The sequence below is a fragment of the Symphalangus syndactylus genome, chromosome 19 (assembly GCF_028878055.3).
Source record: "Symphalangus syndactylus isolate Jambi chromosome 19, NHGRI_mSymSyn1-v2.1_pri, whole genome shotgun sequence".
Classification (NCBI taxonomy): domain Eukaryota; kingdom Metazoa; phylum Chordata; class Mammalia; order Primates; family Hylobatidae; genus Symphalangus; species Symphalangus syndactylus.
In genome coordinates, this window is record NC_072434.2 from 82,893,052 (window position 1) to 82,913,840 (window position 20,789).

The following is a 20,789-nucleotide window of genomic DNA, read 5'->3' on the forward strand; positions in this document are numbered from 1 at the left end:
GGAACTTTCCCTTTCTCATTCAGTGTTGGCTTATAGTATGTGCTCCATAAATATCTGTGGCATTACTGAGTGATTGACAGCATTGCCATGGGATTTTAGAACCCCCGTAAAAGTATAGAGGATAGTCCAAGGAGACTTGCGTCCTTGGAATTTTGTTAGACTGTTAACAGAAAATGAGGCGTCAATCTGATTAATGCTAAAAAAGAGAAGATCAGTTCCTTTCCTGTTTGTCTGGTATAGCTTTGTGTTTCTTATTCTTTCATTTTTCTAAATTTTATCTTATTAAATATCAACAAATTATAATTCTATACATTTATGGGATACCAAGTGATGCTTTGATATATGCAGATAATGTGGAAGAACTGGCCCAAGCTAATTAACATACCTTCCACCTCACCTACTTACCATTTATTCATCCTTTCTGAAGCTTTGTGTGCTTTGAGTAACACTTCCCTATTCTCCCCACCCCCAGCCTCAGGTAACCACCATTCTCTTCTCTGCCTGTAAGGATTCTTTTAGATTCCACAGATTTACATTCCAAAATAAAGGTGTCCATGCTTTGGACTCAAGGCCATATGCAGTGTGTTGTTGTTTGAAATAAAAACACTAGAATGGAAGCAGTTGTTATAACTGATGAATACCAGATGTTACATTTCTCACTAGTCTATAAGACGAGACACACAAAGACCTAATTATGTCCCATCGCTTGGAGTAGTGTCTGACTGTTTTGCCCATGAACAACATCCTGCATGGATCTCCCTGTGAATAGCAGAAATTCTAAAGAGTTAAAAACTGCTGAAGTTATAGGGAGCTATTTTAAAAATATTTTATTTTACAGTGATAATTATTATTACAATGATTATGCTGTCCATACCTTATTTTCAACATATTATTAGTAGTAGTAGACAGAGCTTTGTGTTTATGCTCACTTAGAGTCAGGTTGGTTATTTAAAATAATCTAGACCCAAATAATTAGATAGACTTCTACATTGTATTGTCTATAGGAAAGTTAATTACATCCATCCAGTGCACACGTTTATTATTAGCTGATAAAAAGGAAATGGCAAAGGGAAATTGAATTTTTATGCATAAATGATTGCTAACAATCTAGAGGATGTGAGTGAGATTTAGGATTCTTGGCTTCTTCCAATTGTTTTCTCCAGTTTCAAGATTCTAGAATCCTTCATTTTCCTTCTATTACATTACTATTAAAAAAGCAGACTTTAGTAACCATTTATATTCAATGGTTCATTCAACAGATAAAATAAAGATGAGTTTCGGTATTATGCCATTTTTCGTCCCCCGAGACAAAACAAAACAAAACATGAAAAGAATATAGACATTCCATAATGTCAAATTTTGTTTTTAAGTTTGAAAAATGCTTTGATATTTATGGCCTGAAACCCTCATTACCACTTGTTTAATGTGTCAACTTTTATTTTGTATGAGGAAAATCACTTGTTTAGTTTAGAACTGATTTAATATAAGACGTTGAAGCCCTGTCATATGATAAAACTTGGGAAAATAATACATTGAATATTTTTTACAGAGCATATAGGTGTTAAAATGCAGAAACAGAAACACATTAGATTTGAAACTTCACATGCAAAATGAGGATATTTGTTTTTCTTCCTTAAAGCTACAGTTCAGAGCTTGGGAATGCTAACAGATGACTCACTGTTAGAGCCATTGGTTCTCGATTTTCTCCCCCCAGATTAGATGTCTTGAATTATACTAGCAGTTTTATGGCTCCTAGTGTTTCAGTCTTTGTTTTAGCTGTATTGTTCTTGGAATGTCAAATTATTAGGACCCTGAATAGTAAATCATTGAGGGCACCTTCGCCTGGGGCACCATCGTCTACAGTTTAATTACCTGCCATACATGGTAGAAATTAGAATGAGAGCTGTACCTGCTTAACCCTTACATTCTAGCATTTAAAACTTAGTTAAGATAGAATCTAAAAAGCACAGAAATAATGCAAATGTGAGAATCATGTAGTGACAACTCCATTGTAAAGCTTCTTGCCCTGCCCCCACAGGTAATACTATACAAAATGCATAAAGCTCACGAAACGCATACAACAGCTTAAAACTTTTATACCGATAAGGATGTTGCATTAGGAAGAGTCCTGAAACAAAGTCAGACTCCCTGGGGTCCAGTTCCATTCCTGCTTCTGAAAGGGTATATGGCTGGGTAAGATGTTAAGCCTTTCTTTCACAAACTTCCTTTATGAAAGAAACTTTCATGAAAACTTTCTTTCTGTTTCCATGTGAGCTGTAAGTTTTCATATGAGTAAAATAAAGGGGGTGACTAGATTTCCTCAATGGTTGTCATCATTTTTAGAATCTAGTGGGTACATTTAACTGAGCCCGAGGCTGCGCCTGCGCTATCAAAAACACAAAGGGTGGAAAAAGGAAAATGAATACAATCAGGGGGTTCTCCTTGTGACACAAAAATGTATTTCAGACTTGGAAAAAGTAAAACGAGGATAACAATATATGTTTTTTATAAAGTTCATGCATGTTCCGATAAGTCTGCTTGTGTGCCATCTGAAGTTTATTGTGACAGTTAATTTGGCCAACAGTCCATAGTCAAGGTTAGAATTTAATCTGCAGAAATTTATAAAATACTGTGATTTCACAATCTGTAAAAAGTCAACCAGTCTTCTAATTTAGCAATTTTGTTTACACATCCCTTACACAAATGACTATATAGATCTCAATTTTTTTCAAATGCTGTTGAATATTTCCCTTAGTCTACCCTCTGGTTCTTTCATTAATGAGTTACATAAAGTGTTGACAAGCACAAAAAAATAACTTTTTGCTTGAGAACTGTACTTTATCAATATTCTGGATCCACTTTGTACCAAATGCCATTTAGACTCTATTCACTAAATAAATTAACCTCTTGTCTTAGCATAATGATGCTTTGGCATGATGACATTTGCCTTATTATAATTTATTTAAATATATGCGTGTGTTAAAATATTTCAGGGAGCCAAAATGTTGTTCCCTAAACACATGAGCACAGGCCAGATACCAGGGCCACTGTGTGTGAATTTGCCTTTTCTCTTTCAAAGCTGATTTTTTTATGCTGAGAGCTTGACCATGGTGTTGTGACACGCCAATATTTAATTTACAAATAGCGTTATGTCTTGATTCTGTCACCCTGTATGTCTGGAGGTGAAGGACTGAGGTATGGAATTGAAGTAGATCCTTTCCACGTACGGGGATCCCTTACATTCCTGCAGTGCTCAGCCATCTGTGAAAAGCATTGTCTTGCTGTGTTGTGAAATGTGCATTTACTATCTGTTTTCCCATTACTAAATTGTGTAACTTCATTGTATAATGAGAAACCAAGAGCTTTGTAGCGGTAGCACAGAGAAGAAATACTTTTCTTATAATTTTGGACTCTTCCCATTGTTCATTCATTTTTTTTCCTTCCACAGAATCAAGGGTGGCCACCCTGTTTTATTAAGAGAGTGCATTAGGTGTGAAGTACTGGAATACAACACTCCATTACAGACATGTCACCCTGGCTTCCTGAAAGCCTGATTTGACTTGCCATATGGTCAATGTGACAGAGAGAGTGATCATTGAATACTGATAGAGCCCTGACTGCAGACTCCACGCTCGCACTCCTGGCCCAGTGTTATTCTAATGACACAAATTTTCAATGTATTTCCAGGCCAATCAATTTCATCTTCTCCTCTACAGTCACATGTGTGCATTTAAAATGTCAAGTATATGTTTTAGATTGAGCTTCCTATCTTATCTGTCTTATTTCTCCTTACCACCCAATGTTGATTCATTGTCCAAGCAAAAATGTTTGTGGAACCATAATGATGACAGATTCCCTCTGTTTTCTTTGTATCTGTTACTGTAGGAATAGAGTAGAGTTTATTGCAGCAACCCTAGTACCTCGTTCAGTGTCTTCCATTTAGTGTACCTGATATGTATAAATTAAATTGAATTTAATTCTCTTTTCTATAGCAATGGTTTTTGTTTTCTTATTGCAATGTCATATTTTTCTAATTATCCTCTCTCTACTCTTCTGTGTCTTTTACCTAGGCATTATTGGCATGGAATGCCAACTTTGGATATGTTTTTCTCATTTTGTACTTGTTTCTGTGTTTTATATTTCCGCTTATATTGCAAAGGCTTTCAATTCATGACACTATCTTTAGCCCTGTCATTACTCAGTATAGTGCACTGTGTAGTGGCCATTCTGTATATTGTCAGGATGACATGCTGCTGTATGAACACAACCCAAGCTTCTTCTTTCCCAAGTTTCACTTTCATTTCCTTTCTGATTCATTTCAAATCCACACAATACTCCTTATTTCCAGGAATCGTTTTCTGAAGCTGTGGACAGACTTCAGGAGAGAGCTAATTTAGTATGCCTAAAGCAGCATAACTTAACTGTGGAAGGCACTGTTGTTGTGTTCAGTTGGTTAATGAGTGTACTTTTTCAATGCTGAAGCAGGAATAGTGCCAGCAAGCAAACTTTACGGAGACATGACATGCTTTTCTGTTTCCTAGTTTCTACTTATTCATCAGAATGGGGCATTGTTCTGTGATCCTTACTGCAGTTTCAAAGCAGATCTACATTGCATAGCTTCCTCATTTCAAATGGCCAATTTATCTCTAACTTCAAAAACGTGCTCTGTGTCACTTTTAAAACAAATCAGAATCTTCCTCGTGCCAACTTTTCCATGCTTTTGAAGTTGCTAGAAACTTGATAACATGTCTTCTGTAACTCTTAGCTCTCTTTATTTCTAGAGTACAGTATGGTATTGGCAAATATAACCATTTAATATTCTAACACTTTGTAGCTAACTGAAAGAAGGGGATCTGATTTTGCAAGGAAAAACCCAGAAAATGTATCACACATCAGAGGATAAGCAAGGGCTGCCTGAAAGCATTTCAAATAATATTTAATGGAAAAGTTAAAAACTACTGAATTGATCTCTCAAAGCAGATTTCTAAGTTACAAAATGCAAAGGATTAATACTGTGTGAAGTACTAGAGTTCTGTTGTATGAATATGGTAGCTCAGAGCTCAAAACCCACAGTAATGTGGATTTCACAAAAGCCCTTATCATTTATTTAGGGAGATTTTTTACACAGCCTACAGTGTTCCTTTAAAGTGTGTTCATGAATGCTGTCCGATCACCCCACAGACGGTGAAAATGTGTCCTCCTTCTGAATAAGAAGCGAGCACCTAGCAGAGGCTATAGGAGGGCTTGAGTTCTAATTGGAGGCAAGTAGTTCTGTATCTCCTGGTTTACCAGCATATTCACGGAAATCTTTTTTTTTTTTTTTTTTTTTAAGAGACAGTGTGTCACTCTGTCACCGAGGTTAGGATACAGTGGCACGATCATAGCTCACTGCAGCTTTGACTTTCTGGGCTCAAGTGATCCTCCCACCTCAGCCTCCCAGGTAGCTGGGATTATAGGCACAAGCCACTGTTTGTGGTGGGAAATCAATTAGGAGACAAAAAGCTATAAAGTTGACCTATTTTCTTATCCAAGGAATCAGTAGTATTTCAAAAACCAGTGAATATTTATGCACGAGAAAAGTGTTCCTCATTTTTTCCTTGTCTCTCTGCTGACTGAACTGAGAATCTGGGTCTGAACAACTGCAAAGGACCTTTAAAGTTAAGCACTTTTAAAAGCCTTGACATTTGGTATCATTATTCAGATGGACTACTTGTTCACATATTTTAAAGGTATTGATAGTTAACTGGATATCCACAAGTCTGATTCTCTCTACTATAAGTGGAAAAAGAGACTGGAGAATAATGAGTTTCTGTAAGACTTAAAGGAAACTCTCTATGTATTGATCTGCTCTCATACTGCTGAGTTCTTTGATAAGTTCTTAAAGACACAAAGAACTCATGGGCTAGTTGCATAGGAGGTCTGCAATGAGCTCCTGAAATCACATCTTTAAGAAGGCAGCTCAGAACATGGGCTGTTTGTAGAAAGCACACCCTCCTAGGGAGAAAGGGCAAAACTTCTCCAGAGCCTCATACTGTTAGATCCCCGAGCAACGGAAGCAGCTTCAAATGTACTTGCTATCCATAACTGGTCATTTTCTCCACAAAGCAAGGTGACATGATTTGGAACTCTCTATGAGAAGCCAAGGAGATAATTCTGAATCATGTCATCTCACAAAGTGATGGCAAGAAGATTCTGTAGGGGAGAACACATAGTTTCTTTTCTTTCCCTTTTTGGGTTCTTAGTTGAGACACTCTACTGAAAACAAAAGTCAGTTTAAGAAAACAAAAACAAGCGGCTGGGTGCAGTGGCTCACGCCTGTCATCCCAGCACTTTGGGAGGCCGAGGTGAGTGGATCACCCGAGGTCGGGAGTTTGAGACCAGCCTGGCCAATATGGTGAAATCCCGTCTCTACTAAAAATACAAAATTAGCCGGGCGTAGTGGCAGGTGCCTGTAATCGCAGCTACTCGGGAGGCTCAGGCAGGAGAATCGCTTGAACCCGGGAGGTGGAGGTTGCGGTGAGCCAAGGTTGAACCATTGCATTCCAGCCTGGGCAACAAGAGCAAAACTCCGTCTCAAACAAAACAAAACAAAAAAAACAAAACAAATAGACATATATTAACCCGTGTTGTACCCATCATGCAGGAGAGAGAGACCTCAGCTCAAAAATTATTTCTCTTTCAAGTCAGTGGCTTAAGGGCTTTGCTCAAATAGTTTTTCTTTTCTTTTCATTTTTAGCAAATGATGCTGGAACAACCAGATAACCATATGCAAGTAATGAAGCTGGACCCCTGTCTCATAACATATACAAACATTAACTCAAAATTGATCAAAAAGCTAAATGTAAGAGCTAAAACTAGAGAATTCTTGGAGAAAATATTGAAGTAAAGACAACACTGAATTCTTTTTTTTTTTTGAGACGGACTCTTGCTCTGTTTCCCAAGCTGGATTGCAGTAGCGCGATCTTGGCTCACTGCAAGCTCTGCCTCCCAAGTTCAAATGATTCTCCTGCCTCAGCCTCCCCAGTAGCTGGGACTACAGGTGCCCGCCACTACGCCCAGCTAATTTTTGTATTTTTAGTAGAGACGGGATTTCACCATATTGGCCACGCTGGTCTCAAACTCCTGACCTTGTGATCTGCCCTCCTTGGCCTCCCAAAGTGCTGGGATTACAGGCGTGAGCCACTGCGACCAGCCTGTCTAATAGTATTTTAACAAAGAGCCATAAAATCCTATATAGCAACAAGACAAAAGAGAGAGCGTTCGAGTGTTTTAAAAGATAGGAAAATGTGGGAAGTTAGTAAAATCTGTTCTCAGATTCCTGCGGTGCCTGCTGGTACCTTTTCTGGGTCAATAAACAAGTGCTGTCTCCATTAAGGAAGCATTGGTGTCTTGTCAAGCAAGTAGAGGCTGAAACAGTGTCCCCCTATATTTTCTGTGTCTTTAACAGTCCTCAATATGTTGGGGAGAAATATTTTGATTTCCTTCAATTCCTAGAGATCACTTTTACCAAGTAAAGAGTTGGAATCTCAAGATTCTAGGAGACTTTCCCATGGCCACACTGTTAGGGAATGTTGAAGGTATTCGGTATCCTGGTCTCCCAAGGCAGGGCTGCTTCACCACATCATGCCCATTTTCTTACCCAGGAGATAGTCTCATGTAAATTAAGAGAAACGTCTGTTCCAGCAAATGCTTGTCTCCTAAGGCTGTCCACTGCCTTAGTTCAGGCATCTGTGGGGAGGTTCTGGAATCCTGGAAGGAAGAGTTGGCCAAGCTTTAGGGTGGATCAAGGAGGCCACATCTCTACATAGTGACCTGCTTTGTATCCATTGCTCCAATAGGGTCTTCTACCTTCTGGTAGTCTCCATAATACCAGAGGGATCAGGATTGCTTCCTTGTATGCAAATCTTCACTAAATCCCGATGCTTACTGAAGCAAGTGGCAAACCTCTTAAGCTGATTTTTAGTTTTTTAGTTTAAAAGACCTCTCCAGCTACTTTCTTAAGATAAATTGTCTTTTAATTTGTTGGTTTTTGCTCCCACATCTTACCATAACTTCCGTATTCTTCTCTCCGTGAATTCTGTAAAATAGTAAGAATACACAGTACAAAAAGCCACACTCAAAGCCAGAGAGAGATAGTGAAGAAAAAGAAGGAGGAGAGAGAGAGAGAGATTGAGTGAGAGAGAACTTAGGAGAGAGCTATAAGGTGTTGTAAAATTGTGAAATGATACTTACAGTCTCCCAAAAAAAGAGTGTGGCAGGTATGAATACTTCCTATTCCTCATGCACCCACAACAGACTATGATCCCTTTGCCTTTCTCAATTTCCCTTGAATTTCTCTTGTATATTTTCTGACATATGTGCAAATTAAGACAAATGTATGATACCCAACATTCTCAAACTAACAAATAAAAATGCTTATATATATATATAAAGAATCATAACTGGGTAGATAAAAATTATACAGATGTTTGTGTTTGCAATGAACAGATAGAAATATCCACTGATGTTATTATCTAGAAAAAAAATTTGTGATGACCTGCCTAGTTTTCCAAAAATTTACAACACAAACAACAAATCAATTTATTTTTGCATAATTCACAGCTTATTTTGGCATTGCACAAACTGCATATTAAATCAAATGTAACATTTTGTCATTGTCGTGAACATAACATTAAATTAAGTATGTTCCTCTTGGGCTTCATATTATAAATAATAGCGTCAATGATATTCTAATTCCTGGTTTATTATTATTTTTTTAAATGAACAATGATATGAAAATTCATGGTAGCAAGACCATATCACCACATAATTCTGTTGAGTGATATAAAAGATCCATTTATTGATTGTGATAATCTTAGAGGCCTGTGTTACTTCATTGTCACAATTTTAAAAGAAGTAAGAAAGGAGAGATTTCTCATTGGAGCCTTACTGAGACAGTTTCAGGCATATGAGAATTAAAGGAATGCATTAAACTTGAAAGTCAGGCTTAATCTATCTAGTGGAAAAAAAATCTTTTTAAAAGGTTCCAAAATACTCAACACAGATCAACTCACTGATTAAGTTATAATATTTCTCATGTATCCTATTTTATTCACCCAACAATGGGGATCCCGGAAATCTTCGGTCACCATATTATGATTGCAGTAGCTGCACATGGGCGGGGCCCACTCTTTAAAAAAAAAAAAAAAAATTCTTCTTAAACAGCCTACCAGGAAAGAATAAAGACAACCCAGTGAAATGTGTGACAGATGGAAACCCAGATGCAAAGCCAAGTCACAGAGGAGTCAAGATTTCAATGGAGATGAATTTGGTTGTGCTCCCAGGGACAGAGATTAAACCACTGAACCATAGCACTCAGGGCCCAGATAAAGGATTCAGATTCATTTCAGGTCCACAGAGGTGGAGGAAAAGATTTCAGAATCTACCAAACAGGCATAAAAAAATCAGATGTAAATTAAATATGTTAAATACTCAAAATATCCAATGAAGAGATTAAAATTTGCTTGTATTAGAGTATATAGAAAATATTTTTGCATCACTGTTCTCAAAGGAGGCTAAATGTTTAAAATATTGTGTTAAAATAATTTTTCCCAATTATTCTCTACTATACCAATTGCAAAATGTCTCCCCTATTTCTGTTTAATAATATGTAGTCGAAAATGATAAAAATTCTAAAACCAGCATCTACACTGAAGCTCTTTTAACATCAAGTTGAAAGCTTTATCCTTATCATTTAATAGTGAATGAACAATTTATTTTTTGTGTTAAGAAACTGTTTCTTAAATTTGATCTTCTATTTTTTAAAACAATGCCATGAGTAAAATTTACTTAAAGCAATTCATTGCTAGAATCATCATCTCTTGGCATTTCAACACAATGAAGCCTATACTTTGTAATAAATATGTCAATTCTACAACTTTGAAGAGTAGGTACTTTAAACCATGTGCAAAAAATGAATCTCTACAATGTTTTCCTTTAGTTACACTTGTGAAGCATTTCATATTCTCAAACTTGAGGTAGAGAAAACTCTCATTTCCTTAAAACATCTTAACATTTAACAACTGTAGTCATACATGCAATGTGAATAAATACAATCTCTGAATAAATGTAATCATTCCAAATGTCTTTCATAGTACCTGGCACATGATATGTGTTGAATAAAATGCTTATTAAAAGTTAAATTGTCTGCTAGATACAAAGATGGGAAGAGATAGCATTAGGAAAATGCCATGTACAGAGGTGTACGGATTTGTGTATGTATGGATTACTATGTCTAATGGGTAAGGCATTTTAGACAGCCATTTGAAGCTAAAAGAAACAGGAAACTGTATCGTCTCTCTTTTACACTTGGTCCAAGAGATAAAGGGAATCTAGTATGACACAAAAGGAAATAGTAAAACTTACGCCTGAGGAACTATAAACTCATATTTTACAAACAGACATTATCTTCTCTATTAAATTTGTGTGTGTGCATCTCTGAGTCAATGTGCATATAATTATCTGATAAAAAATTATTTAAAATGTGTATGCATATGTTAATGTGAATAACGGTGATAGCTTCCCAAGGATATATATTTGGAACTTATTTTTTTAACAAAATTATTTTAAATACCCAGTAGCTGCCTTGATAAATAGTAGCTTTTTAGAGAAAAAAGATTATTCTTTGGCTGAAGCTCATTACTGTCTCTTTATCTAGGACTTAGAAGAACTGCTAGCCCGGCCAAATCTCTCTGAATAAATATCTCATGCTGCCTGAGGAATAAATCACGCCCTAACATTTCTAACTCTATGTAACTGTTTGAAGGGTTGCTCTGCATGTTGCACATTCTGTAAGTGCTTCTCTTCCTATAAGTTCTTCACCAAGATGTAAATGGACCACAGATGGACAATAGCAGGTGCCTCCTTCAGGCATCTCTCCCATATGAAGAAAAGCAAATGTCTCTGTCTAGTGTGCTTTGAGACTGGATAATTGCCCTCTCTTCTCGCTAAGCTAATTTTATATAAAATGGACTCAAGTATGATAGAAAGAAAAACAGAAATGGATTCTATGAGAAACAGCACAAAATTGAAGTGGATTCTGTGGGGAATCACAGTGCTGTAGTAAATTAACGAAAAAATATTTTCATTCTACTTATGTGCAAAGCATTATCTTGTGTTTCCAAATCATTACTGCATAAAATCTCCAGTTTATGCCTTACCTTTGCCTGCTTTAAAAACTTTACTATTAGACAATACAAATTATCAAATCAAATCAGAGTCACAGGAATCATAGATCTAACTAATACCAAATTTTACTGATAATGTGAAGGATACTGGTAATTATAACAAACAGAAAAAAAATAGAGAAATCTGACCAGCTGCAGCTGCCCTTTCTTCTTCTATTAACACATTTTTTATTTCAAAATTAACATGTAAGGGGCTAATACATGCATCAGGACATTACTTGCACAAAGGAAACCCTTTTGTTAAGGATTATTTCCTATTAACGTTTCATTAACTTATGTAGACCAGGTACGACCGGCTAAAAGCATTTCATATGTAAGGATTCTATTACTACCACATATCATTACTGTATTTCCATTAGCAATTTTGCAAGAGTTTTGGAACAAATCATCTTTTTCTGTCTTTCCCAGGCACCTCCTGTAGAGAGAGGAAATAGATTGTAGGCTGTTAGAGCTATAAAAATACCGTAAAAGTGCTTTTTCTACTCTCTTCTCTCATGCGGTCACATATCTGGTATCGGACGATACCAGAGGAGATGTGTGAGGCATGTTTCCCCACACACCAGCCAATCAGTTCTGCAGTGGATACCACCCAGATGTCTTTTAATTTAAATCAATTGTGACGCTTTCTATATGATGAAGGCTTAGTCTCACAATACAGTCCCCCACTTTAGACCGCAGTTGCAAGTCTGGGCCACCACAAACTTCTGACCAACTGGCTATAAATCAGGGTTCCCACAACTTCCTCCTTGGGTTTGATACATTTGCTAGAGCTGCTCACAGAACTCAGGAAAACACTTTTGTGTATTGGTTGATTATAAAGGATATTACAAAGAGTGTGGATGAATGGCCAGATAGCAGAGTTGCAGAAGGCAGGTGTGTGGGAAGAGCTGCCTTGCCCTCTCTGGGCAGGCCACCCTCCAGGAAGCTCCACGGGTTCAGCTATTTGGAAGCTTATTGGACCCAGTCCTATCAGGTTTTTATGGAAGCTTAATTATAAGGGCATGATTGATTAAATCATTGGCCATTGGTGATCAGCTTAACCTTCAGTTCCTTTCTGTCTCCAAGGTTGGGGATGGAAATGAATATCTCAACTCTCCAATCATGCCTTGGTCTTTCTGGTGACCAGCCCCCATCCCAAGCTATCTAGCCTCTCCTACCATCAGTCATCTCATCAGCATACAAAAGACATCACTCAAGAGAATCCAAGGGTTTTAGGAGCTGTATGTCAGGAAACTGGATAAAGACCAAATCTATATTTCACAGTATCACGTAGGCCTTCCACGCTAACCCTTTTTTCCACAACCATAACAAGCTTTTACCTCTTAAAAGTTGGGAGTTTGTAATTTTTTCTTATTGTAAAATCACTATACAAACTTCACAAATTTGGAAATCCTAGAATGTATTAACACTGAAAAGTTAAAAAAGAGAAAAATCACAGTTCTATATCTATGGATAAACTGGTAATACATGTCTCCAAAACTTGTGTGTGTGTGTGTGTGTATTGATTTGCTTTCTACTTATCATTATATCATAATTGATATCAATGACATCAAAATTTCATTGCCTTGTATTCCAATGTGTAGATCTTCTTTCATCTATCATCATTTTAGTTGGTTTCCAATATTTACTTGTTTATATAGCACTCAATGAAAATTTTCAATCAAATATCCCTAGGGACATCTCATGATTTTTATTTGATACATTCTTATATGAAACATGTGCAATTAAGGGATTTTAATTAAATATTATAGAATGTATAAATTTAAACCACCACTAAAGTATAGTGGTACCATTTTATTATAGCCATTTTATAATCATATATTCTCTTTGTAAAATATCTAAAGATTTAGAGTGTTAATATTACACTACTTTCCATTATGGCTAAAGAATATGGATAATTAGTTTATTCATGGTCTTTCCTAAATGCCCCTTGAAGATGCTACATCATTTTCATACTAATTTGAAAAAACACCACATATTTTAAAATGTTACAATTTTAATAAGTAATATTTTATAATTTTTTATACACAGAGAAACCTGATTTAACAATAGTTTGACTTAGAAGTTTTCAGTTTTACAAAGGTGCAAAAGTGATATGCATTTAGATGCTCCTCAACTTATGACGGGATTATGTTAGGATAAACCCATGATAAGTTAAAAACGCTGTAAGTAAAAAAGTGTACATTTGATTTAGGATATTTTCAACTTACGGTGGGAGTATGGAAGAGTAACCCCATCAAAGGCAAAGAGCACCTTTATCTTCATAACAGTATATTTTATAATAAAATGGGATGCTTCTTCATAATCCATTGTATAATGGTGCATAGCATATTTATATATCATAAAGTGATATATGTATTTAATGCTTATGATATATTGTATTCTATGCAGTACATATGAAATATGAAATAGGTATTATATGTTATTTTATGTATTGGTATATTTATGTTCTATATTTTATTTTTATTGGTAATAAAAATTTTAGATAATATATGCTACATAAAATATTTCACTTTACAATAAATTTTGCAAATTATTTTTCTACTTATTCTGTTGCTATTTAATTGATTCTTTTTTCATATACTTACAGATTTTTATATATTTAAATAAATAATTTTGTACTGTTCCTTTGCATTTCTTCTTTAAAATTCAATTCAAATAGCTTATAAAAATTTATAATTATATTTGAGTAATATAATTGATTCACTAGTCATTTTTATTTTTATTTTTATTTTTATTTTTTTGAGACACTGTCTGGCTCTGTGGCCCAGCCTGGAGTGCAGTGGCGGGATCTCGGCTAACTGCAACCTCTGCCTCCCAGGCTCAAGTGATCCTTACACTTCAGCCTTCTGGGTAGCGGGACTCCAGGTGCACACTACCACACTTGCCTAATTTAGCTATTTTTTGTAGAGACAGGGTTTCACGATGTTGCGCAGCCTGGTCTTGAACTCCTGAGCTCCAGTGATCCATCTGCCTGGGCCTCCCAAAATGCTGGGATTATAGACATGAGCCACCACACCCATCCTGTGATTCACTATTCTTAATGCTATTATTTCATTGGAAATAATTTGACTGCCATTAGTTGGGGAATATTTTTTCAATATCATTATAACTATTGTTTTTATTACAATATTATTTATAAGAGGTTACCTCTTACTATTCTAAAATCTTATTTGATTATACACTTGTGTTTGTTTCTGGGATTTTTTTTTCTATTTTATTTTTGTCTATCTGTGCAGCATTTCTATAGTATTGATAATTGCTGCTTAATAAAATATTCAATATTTGGTATTAGAAATTTATTATTGCTTTTATTTTCGAAAGTGTGTTATCTTTAAGTCCTTCTTTGTCCAGAAATTTAGAATTATATAGACATGTTTTCCCCACTCCTTCTACCTTTAAGACTATGTTTGAACTTCTATTACATTTCTGAATCAATTTGAGGTAAAAAATTACAAACAGAAAACAGTACTGTTGACTCTGGTGGGGTTTAGATTTCATCTTGAAGATAAAGCTGGTTTTCTTTCAAAGGGAGGAGTTGGATGAAAATTGGGAGACTTTAGAACAATGTAAATTTGAAATCTTAAGTTATTTTCTTAAAGGAAGCTAAAGATGCTTCTCCTAACTCTCAGCTTTAAAGTATGGGAGAGGAAGGAGTTAAGGCTATTTGTTAAAAATAGATCAGCATTCTAGATTCAAACCCCTCCCCTTCCTGTATGGAAGGAGAAATGAACAAGAAAGAGACTCTCAGGAAGTTACCAGGATGATGGTGTGTGTGTGTGTGTGTGTGTGATGCCGGAAGGAGACCACTATTAGTCAGTAAATATTTAGCTCTAGCTAACCCAGTGAGTATGCCTTTTTTCATACCATTACATCAAAAAACAGGTACTGAACCTCAGAAGGGAGAAATATTTTTCAGGTAGAAATCCAGCACAAGAATGAAAAAGTCATACACATTTCAAAAATCTTAGAAGAAAATTAAGGATAATGCATTTTTATTTTAATTAAGGAAATATTTATTTAAAAGTTATAATAATTATAGCTATAAAACATGAAACTAATTTTACTGTTAAAATTGTCAAAGTACTAACTATGAAGAAGCTGTACAAAATAAATATATTTGTAACACGTACAACAGACAAAATATTGGTTTCTAGAATATGTTTCAAAACCACTACAAGTTAATAAAATCAACAAAAACATTAACTGAAATTCACAAGAAAATTAACAGGAATATTCAGTCAACATATGAAAACATATTCAACCTCAGTAATAATCAGAAAAATTGAAATTACTACCAAGTAAATTAGTATTTTTTACATATTGATTTTAAAATAAAATGTGTGATAAGACTAAGTGTTGGCAGGTTATGTAGCCACAGAAATCATTATATACGGCCAGAGCGAGTCTACCCTGGCATCTCCACCTTAGACAAATCATTATAATCTAGCATTACAAAAAAGAAATAACACATATCTACCAGAGATATACACAACAATTTCATACCAGCATTGTTAGTAATTAGAAGAATTATAAGCAATCTATGTTGCAACAGTAGGAAAATGGATAAATGAGCTGTAGTATATGTATAAAAGAAAGTCAAAACAGAGAAAATGAATGAACTAGAACTACATCTTTAACATATATGAATACTTTTCAAGAAAAGCAATTTGCTTGAGATTATATACAATATTTTCCTATTTATACAAGGTTTAAAACAGAGAAACAATATTATAAATGTGCAGTGATACCTGTGTTGCAGGACTTTTCCTCAATTCAGCTAAAGACGGCATCTTTGTCCGTCCCACAGCCACAAAAGTTTAGGCTCGCAGATGGTTTGAAGGGTGAGTGAAGCAGGGTTTTATTGGGTGGAAAGAGAAAAACGGGCAAACAGGGATGCTCTGCAAGGCCAGAGTCCCTGCTACAGCGCTTCCTGCCAAGCCAGTGGAATTTAAGGTTCCACACAGGAAGGGGAGGGGCCAGGCTGCTCCCAGCTGCAAATGTCGTCAACTTCCTGAGGCTCCACCTTAGTGCGCAGGCCAGATGGAGTTTTCCAGAGACCCCCTCCCAACTGGCTGTCTTATTCCCCACGTCTAAAGAAGTACATGTAACTGCTGTTAGAATAAGGATAAGGATAAGAATGAAGACCAATGTTAACTGCTTCATGATGACAGGGGGTGCTGTTTTGGGGAAGCATCAGTCAGAGCTCCCTCAGAGGCCCATTTAAGGGTTCCCAGCAGAAGGGGCCATGGTCAGAGGCTCTGGTTGCATGACTGGTTGGAGTTTGATGGCCTGAAGGCAAGAATAGACGAACCAGGTTATTAGAAAACATGTATCAAAATGAAACAAGGGGAGGGGTAAGGAGAGCTCAAAAATCCCGAGGCCTTTTACCAGTTTGCAAAGGGAGAAGGAGGCCAAAAGCTTGACCAGTGAAAAAAAACTTCACCCTTTTGCCGACACACTGGGCTTCTGTGTTCCCTTCCCCTGAGCCTAATCTCAAGCCAACCAGTTCAAGGTTTGGGAAATTAACTCTTTCCAGTTTGGAGGATGCATCTGAGATGAGTGTCCCATAGTACAGGGGCACAATTACCTATCTGTGAAGAGAAGACAGAGGAGGGGAAAGGAAAGGAGAAGCCATTTTTTAAAGGAGTCCCAGGGGTTTAGGATGCATTTGAAAGGGATACAGAGTGAAGATGAATGGCTACCCATGTAGAAAGGTGAGCAGGCATCCATGGTTCCCTTCACTTCCTAAAAGATACCTGGGGTACTTCAGGGAGAGATGGAAAAGCATCCTTTTTCCATCTGCTGTCCTTGCATCCCCAAGTTCTGGAGACCTTGGCAGGTACCACCATGAGTACCAAAGCGACTTGCACCCATGAAGCTGGGGGGCCTAGGGAATAGGAATTATCTACTTTCACCTATACCTCTATCACCCCTACTGTAAGTAGCCTTGGAGTTCCCTAGACCTCTTTTATGCCATGGATATTAACATAGCCCTTATCCATGAAACAAGAAGGCTGGGTTGACTTAATGGGCAGGAATCGGCTACACTCACTTGTGCTGTGCCTTTTCACTTCCATTATTGTCTGCCTCTGGATCCCTCAGATCCAGTTTTCCTTCTCAGGGCTTTGACCCAAAGCTTGGAATTGCATGGACTCCTTATGATAAGCTGAATGCTAAGGTAAAGCTGTGGCATTGACTGCTCTTCCAACAAGGGAGAGAAAAGGATGTCTTGTGGCACACTCAGATAACTGGTGGCCACAGTTATGCTTGCTAGGGTTTCGGTGCATGGTGCTTGGCTTTGGTTAGGGCTCTTGGTCTTACTCTCCCAAAAAGGAAACTTCCTAGTGATGGGCATTCTATTTATTCCCATCACCTGGCAGGATTTGCAGGATAATTGCTCAGAACTGGAATATTGATCCAGATTTCTACATTACCAGATAACACCCCTCTTGTTCTTTCTGAGCTGCAGCTGGGGATTGCTGGTTGGTTCACAGGAATAAGCAGGGTTAGTCTAAAAATGTAGGCAAAAACTTGAAAACAACTAGTGAGTTTAGAATTTAATGACAAATGTATAACTTTTGAAACATAATTTCTCTCCAGTCCTCACTTTTGTTAAGAAAAAAACCATGATAGGACTGAGTTTTTTGCAAAATAGACTTCAGCCTTATACTTGGCCTGATTATTTGCATAATAATTATTTCTACACAGGCCTTTTAGAATGGCTTTGATGGAACTCTGTTCCTCAAGGGATCTCAGATAAGACCTTTTAAAGCCATGCCTAGCCATGGGTTTATCCTCAAATACATGTGAGTTGGGTCATCCTCTCCTCTTACGGTCCCAAGATAAACTTGGAGCTCCTGGACCTGTTCGAAAGTGACACTCTTTACTGACCACAGGTCAGGAACCCTGTATAGGGACTGAGTATGAGACCAGCTTCTGCATAGGGCTTTTATTGGCTCTGCAAGTCAAGCTTGACTCCTTAAAGGGAAGTATGCCCTTCCAGTCAAAGCCTTAGTAAAATAACCAGTTTTTCCAATTGTTTTCTGTTGCAAAAGAAAAATGGATTCTTATTGCACTGATGTAAACAACTATATTGCCATAAGAATACTCATAGATAATTTCTAAATTCTAGAGGAACCAGGCAGAGAGAAACAAACATGCTACAAATTTTGATCATAGGAGTGTATACTTTACTTATTAATGACCGTAAATAGTTCAAAATAAGTTTCCTTGACTGTGAAAAACAAAACAAGGATCAGCAATATTCCAAGCAAAAGTCAAAAAGATTAGCTTCAGCTTCCTGAGTTCAGTCCATCTAGTTAACTCTTGTTTTGCTTGATATTTTTGAATATTTCAGCCCTTTATGAGCCCCGTAAATAATTTTCCTTTATTTCAATGTTACAATCTCAAAAGCTTTCAGAAGCCTGTATTTGAGAGCACCTCCTAAAGTTCTATAGCTTATTATAAACTATTTTTTGAAAAGGATTAAAGCAAGACAACAATTGTCTGTGAATAGCAAAATGCCCGGGGTAGTGACAGTTAGAAACACAACTGACAAAAATGTTTGGTTATCTTTGTGGTTTGCAATAACTTAACCTTAATTATGATTGGTAGCATATACTTAGACATTAGAATTTTAGAACTCTCATACAATGTTGGAACATATATTAGCATTATTTACCAAGATATAACCTAAAGAAGACTGAACATCATTTTGGCAATCCCATGTACCTAAACATGTCAAATAATCCTATTTACCTCTCTTCTCTGGACACTTCAGGGGCCCTCTCAAACTACTCAAAAAGCCAGGTGCTGGGGAAGACAATTTTGAAGCTCAAGTTTGATTATGGGAAGGTTGTTAAATGTTCAAGGTTTAAAACACTTGATATTATGAAACAGAATTCCAGATTACCACAAATTATTTGTTTTGCAAAAATGATGACTCAGAAAACATAAAGAAGCAAAAACCTTTTATAACTCTTTACAGATTTTGCCAAAGAACAGCTAGTGCCATAGGAAACCCTTGTTATGCTTTTATTTCAATGCTCAATTTACAGAAAAACCATATAATACAGTTTTTTGAATTTAGTCAATATGTTCACACAGAGTTTCATGTGCGTCCATGCGAAGAGACCACCAAACAGGCTCTGTGTGAGCAATAAAGCTGTTATTTCACCTGGGTGCAGGTGGGCTGAGTCCTAAAATAGAGTCAGCAAAGGGTGGTGGATTATCATTAGTTCTTATAGGTTTTGGGATAGGCGGTGGAGTGAGGAGCAATATTTTGGGGGCAGGGGGTCGATCTCACAAAGTACATTCTCAAGGGTAGGGAGAATTACAAAGAACCTTCATCAGTTAGGGTGGGGCAGAAACAAATCACTATGGTGGAATGTCATCAGTTAAGGCTATTTTTACTTCTTTTGTGGATCCTCAGTTACTTCAGGCCATCTGGATGCACACGCACAAGTCACAGGGGATGCAATGGCCTGGCCTGGGCTCAGAGGCCTGACATTCTTGCCTTCTTATATTAATAAGAAAAATAAAACGAAATAGTGTTGACATGTTGGGGCGGCGAAAATTTTTGGGGGGTGGTATGGAGAGAGAATGGGCGATGTTTCTCAGGGATGCTTCAAGCAGGATTAGGGGCGGTGTGGGAACCTAGAGTGGGAGAGATTAAGCTGAAGGGAGGTCTTGTGGTAAGGGGTGATATTGTGGGGATGTTAAAAGAATGATTTGTCGTATAGAATGATTGGTGATGGCCTGGATATGGTTTTGGATGAATTGAGAAACTAAATGGAATAAGAGAAGGAGAAAAACAGGTATAAAATGTCTAAGAATTGGGAGGACCTAGGACATCTAATTAGAGAGTGCCTAAGGAGATTTCAGCATAGTCCTGCCAGCAAAGATTATTTATTTACTTCAAGAGTTTAGAGTGGCAGTTTGGGGATAGCACCAGGAGATATCAGCTGTGATGGCTTGGAGAAACAGTGTAAACTGGCAGTGTAAACAAGAGGAGGGCATGTATGAGTAGTTGAGAACAGTGAATAGGAGCATGACTAGACAGAAGATAGTAGGGATGACAAGTTTTTTTGGGGCACAGTCTAAGTTAGTCTGGTGTCTAGAATGAGACTGGGGCCTAATAAAAAGGAGCGTCTATACAGGAGCTTAAATGGGCTGTACCTTGTAGCATTCTGAGGACAGGTCTGAATTCTGAGTAGGGAAAGTGGTAAAAGTATTGTCCAGTCTTTTTTAAGTTGGTGGCTGAGCTTGGTGAGGTGTGTTTTTAAAAGACCTTTAGTCCGTTCTACTTTTCTTGAAGACGGAGGACCGTAAGGGATATAAATGTTTCACTGAATACTAAGAGCCTGAAAAACTGCTTGGCTGATTTGACTAATAAAGGCTGGTCTGTTATCAGACTGTATAGAGGTGGGAAGGCTAAACTGAGGAATTGTGTCTGGCAGAAGGGACGAAATGACTGTGGTGGCCTTCTCAGACCCTGTGGGAAAGGCCTCTACTTATCTAGTGAAAGTGTCTACTTAGACTAAGAGGTATTTTAGTTATCTG

At 37.0% G+C, this 20,789-nt stretch overlaps 1 long non-coding RNA gene across 1 annotated transcript in view; it reads left to right on the plus strand.

Moving 5' to 3' along the window:
* LOC129458365 (uncharacterized) overlaps positions 1-10,771 on the plus strand; it is a 520,440-nt gene extending 509,669 nt beyond the window's left edge. The window contains exon 4 of the long non-coding RNA XR_010114833.1: positions 10,697-10,771. This is a non-coding gene — a long non-coding RNA (uncharacterized lncRNA). The remainder of the gene's footprint in view (positions 1-10,696) is intronic.
* The last annotated feature ends 10,018 nt before the right edge of the window (positions 10,772-20,789 follow it).